Source organism: Moschus berezovskii, chromosome Y, assembly GCF_049115385.1.
Source record: "Moschus berezovskii isolate FMDL1 chromosome Y, NW_MosBer_1.0, whole genome shotgun sequence".
NCBI classification, from domain to species: Eukaryota; Metazoa; Chordata; class Mammalia; order Artiodactyla; family Moschidae; genus Moschus; species Moschus berezovskii.
This window is the reverse complement of record NC_142489.1, coordinates 74,412,369-74,417,459: the sequence shown is the minus strand read 5'-3', so window position 1 is coordinate 74,417,459 and position 5,091 is coordinate 74,412,369.

The following is a 5,091-nucleotide window of genomic DNA, read 5'->3' as shown; positions in this document are numbered from 1 at the left end:
CGTTTTACTGTTAGGTGGCAAAAAATATGCCAAAAAACTAATCATGAGCCAAAATGTTCAAGTGTCATTAAAAAAAAAAAAAAAACTTAACTTTAAAAAATGTTTACTAAAAAGACAAGAAAACTTGTAACGCAAAAAGGAAAACAAGCGCTGAACTAACGAATGACGTTTTTTACAGATGACAAAAGCCTGGAAGTTTAAATTACATTAGACGGCTGCTGTAAATCTCTTTTGAGCTGCACTATTTAAAGGTTTCACTCATTAAAACCTAAATACTGTATCTAAGTTTTATAACATGTGCATAAAATATACTAAACAGATTTTCAAATTTCCTCCATTTTCTCACGTTTATATTCATTACCCTACAAATAATCTTTAAAATACACTTACATTCAAAAACTTCTGCAATACTAAGTCATAAAAGCCACAAAAGAATAAAATACTTTGTTGAGGGAAATTTAACCTGTAGGCTTTTGTGGTAGAGTAAGAATCATGGCGCCAAACTGAATAATGTTAACTTTTACGAACATTAAAATTTGACCGTTTTTGTTAAAATAATCAACAGTTCGACATTTGAAAACTTTAAAGTCATGTAAGTAAAATGGTTAGGTATATTGGTTAAGTTTTCCAACTACTGTCACTATCTCGGAGAAAAACTGTTTAAAGAAGTGCACGTGAAACCAAACGGAGCCTCGGCTGTTACATCGCGATGCACAATTTGCACACCCAAGGCAAGGGAGAAAACCTAAGTTATACACCAAAGCAATATCCCACGACTAGCAGCCGGAAGCCGAGAGAGAAAAGCTGGATTACGCACCAAAGCAACAGGCCCCACAACTAGCAGCCCCAAGCCAAGGGAGAAAAGCCGGTTTGCACACTGAAGCAACAGTCTAGCGCACTAGCCGCCCCAAGCCAACGTGGGTGGGGGGTTGCGGGGGCGGACCGAATTACACACCAGTGCAACATTCAGCCCGGAGAAGGAAATGGCAACCCACTCCATTGTTCTTGCCTGGAGAATCTCAGGGATGGCAGAGTCTGGTGGGCTGCCGTCTATGGGTCGTTCAGAGTCGGACACGACTGAAGCGACTTAGCAGCAGCAGCAGCAGCAGCCCCAAGCGGAGGGAGAAAAGTCGCGTTACCCACCAAAGCCGCATTCCACACAACGACCAGCCCCAAGCCAATGTAAAAAAGCCGAATTACACACCAGAGCAACCTTCTGCACGATTAGCAGACCCCAGCGAAGAGAAAAAACACGTATTACACACCGAAGAGGCAATTCGCCCAACAGGCCCAAGGCAACCGAAAAAAAGCCGCATTATTCACCAAAGCAACATTCTGCAAGACTAGCGGCCCCAAGTGGAGAGAAAAAAAGCCGCACCAAGGCAATATTTCGCCAGCAACCAAAGCAAACTTCCACATGACTGCTGCTGCAGCTGCTAAGTCACTTCACTCGTGTCCGACTCTGTGTGACCCCACAGACGGAAGCCCACCAGGCTCCCCCGTCCCTGGGATTCTCCAGGCAAGAACACTGGAGGGGGTTGCCATTTCCTTCTCCAATGTGTGAAAGTGAAAAGTGAAAGTGAAGTCGCTCAGTCGTGTCCGACCCTTAGCGACCCCACGGACTGCAGCCTACCAGGCTCCTCCATCCATGGGATTTTCTAGGCAAGGGTACTGGAGTGGCTTGCCATTGCCTTCTAGCGAGTTCATTTCTACTTTTCACTTTCACACATTGGAGAAGGAAATGGCAACCCACTCCAGTGTTCTTGCCTGGAGAATCCCAGGGACGGGGGACTTCCCTGGTGGGCTTCCGTCTGTGGGGTCACACAGAGTCGGACACGACCGAAGTGACTTAGCAGCAGCAGCAGCAGTCCCAAACCAACGGAAAAAAGCCGCATCACACACCAAAGAAACACTATGCGAGTAAAAACAAGAGCCGCATTACACACCAAAGGAACACTACGCGAGAAAAAACAAGAACACACCAAAGTAACACTAGGCGAGAAACGAAAGTAATATTCCACGCGCTTAGCAGCCCGAAACCAACGGAAAAAAGCCGAACTGCAAACCAAAGCAACATTGCACGAGAAACCAAAGCAACATTCCACGTGACTAGCAGCTCCAAACCAACGGAAAAAAAACGAATTACACACCAAAAGCAGCCAAGATTCCGCACTAGTAGCCATAAGCGGATGGAGAAAAGCCCAGCGTTATATACCAAATTAAAGAAAGCAAAAGCAGCTTTCTCAGTCCCAGGGAAGGAGTATATGCCCAGTGTATCTTCCCACGGCCAACATCCAGACGTTTCAAACCCCCTTCTTTGCCCACCCCCACCCTCCCGTCCATCCCCCAGCCCTCCATTCAGACAAAAGGACTCTCCACCTTCACTGGCTTTCCATGGCTACTTCAGGCACTGATTCTCCAAGGAATAAAAATTAAAGATACTTTTCAAGAATTAAACTGATAAGACTTTTCAGGAGAAGGTACACACACAAAGACACACACACACACACACACACACACACACACACACACTCTCACACATTTCACTCAGTTATTAGTTCTTACAGGAAAAGGCCTGACAGGAAAAAATCAGTCTGAGTTACCATTTTTCTCCAGTAAACACGGACGCTATAACTATAAACATGTTCTCGTAGGGTCTAAATCTGTTTTCCAATCTTAAAATGTGCAACTCCGTACCTTTTTTCGCCTCGTTCTTGCCAACACGCAACACCAACCTTCCTCAGCTGACCGCTAGCTAAACTACCGTTGAAGGCGGCCGTGCCTCTTCCGTCAAGAGCATAAGGAACCGGATGTATGGCGCCAGGAGACGAGCGTAAGAAACCCGGATGTATAGCGAGCTGAGCCTCAGGGAAAGTAGGACAGGAAGAGAATACAGAGGCGGGGGAGGGGTAAATGGAGACCTTTGAGGGAAAGTCTAAAAAATAATAATAAAAGAAGAAGAGCCAAGTGTTCTACGTTTCTTTTTTAATGAATAGATTTACCACTCGCCTTAACTTAATTACTATAAAATACAGAAGAGAACTTTCACCGTCACATGTTTTTCGTAATTTATTGCCGTCTCAAATGTCGCCAATATGATCACGCTTGCCTGGCATATTCTTTAGTTGCGTGTGATTTTCTTTTTTCTTCATACAAAACAAAAGTAATAATAAAATTAAGAAAACATAAGGAAAATACTCAAAACATTTAGGAGTCAAAATCTTAGTGTCTCTGAAGTAAACACATTTGGAATTTTCTCAGTAAGCAAATACAGGTAATGCTTTTCACTGAAAATTCAAAAATTAACAAAATGAAGAGATCCACTAAGGAAAATTTCTGCAATTCTGTCACCTCAGCTTCTGTGTAATAAATACGCTTTCAGCTAATGCATGTCTATACCCGAAAAAACTGGAAAAATTGTAACCTTTTAAAATTGATAAATTATTTTATAAATTATAAAATTTATAAATTGTAAATTATTTTCCCTAATATAAAATTCTTCTTTCTAGGAATTAACATGCAAAATCATATGTAATAGAAGAAAATACACTTAATGCAAGACAGAACTAAAACTTATTTTCCAAGGCTTTCCCTAGAATTTATCCACATAGTTTATATACCCATATATAATATACATACATACACGCTCATAGATACATAAATATTTACATATGTATATATTCATACATATATAAATTGTAATATACTTGTATATTTATATTTGGAAGTATACTAGATTTTACTACTTTTAGAAAAGCAATACTGTAGCTCCATTTTCAGTGTTTATGTCTTATTTTAATACTGATGTCTACTAATCTTTATAATACTTCCCCATTTACAAAAATACTTAGAATTTCTTAGTAAGCTGTTATAAGTAAGTAATATAGTGTTGGCTGGTTCTCCCCTTTGAGGGCTCTAGCCATGTTCCATTCTCTCTGAGAAATGTGAGGAATCCAGATTTCTGTGTTAGGTGCATGTAAGGCAGAATCTTCCTGACACCAGCATTGACCTTAAACACTTGAGGGTCTGGAAGGACCACTGATTTTTCTCAACTCTTTTCTAGCATTTGCCAGCCCTGGGCAGGCACTGATCTGAATCCTCTTTCTCCCTGTGTCATTCCCCTCTCCCTCGTCCCCTTCCTTCCTTCTACCACTCTTGGATGAATGGATATTTGTGATGCTAGCTGTTTCATTTTGTTATTGCTGTTTTCCTGTGAATCACACATATTGCAGCAAATTTTGAAAACTCAGCATTGGCCACAGGATTGAAAGAGGTCCGGTTTTCATTCCAATCCAAAGAAAGGTACACTAGTAAAGTAATGCTCAAAATCCTTCAAGCCAGGCTTCAACAGTACATGAACCATGCATTTCCAGATGTCCAAGCTGGATTTAGAAAAGGCAGTAGAACAGGAGGTCAAATTACCAAAATCATAGAAAAAACAAGAGAGTTCCAGAAAAACATCTAGTTCTGCTTTATTGACTATGCCAAAGCCTTCAACAATATGGACCACAACAAACTCTGGAAAATTCTAAAAGGGATGGGAATGCCCTAAATTTTGACCTGTTCTCAACTTGTAGCAAGCAGTAACATACTAAGGTAGAACATACTTCCTAACAGCTTATACTGAGAATAAGTTGGCAGAAAGAGAAATTTTCTCTTAGAAAGATGATATTTTACTTCCTGCTCACCCATTTGCTTGTGCCCCCATAAGCTTCTGCCTAGTTTCTCCTAGGCTAGGAAAATCATTCCATAATCATTATGGAATGATTATGCTCATTCCATAGTCTTAAAAAAAAAAAAAACAACTTACTTTAAGAATTCTTTTTTATTTTAAAATATTTGCAGATTCTGAGATGGAAATGTTCTTCTATTTAATTCTCTTTTTAAATAAACTTCTTACCAATGTCTCAGTTTGTTTTTCCACTTTTGAGTGCTATGACACAAATGAGTTTTGACATCCTTTGTCCTCTTCCAGTGGACAATGGACAAGAAAGTGTAGGCCGTCACATTACTAGAAAACAGACATACGAGTATATTAATAATAATTTCTAAATATCATTAAACATCAAGTGTGTTCAAATTTTCATTCAT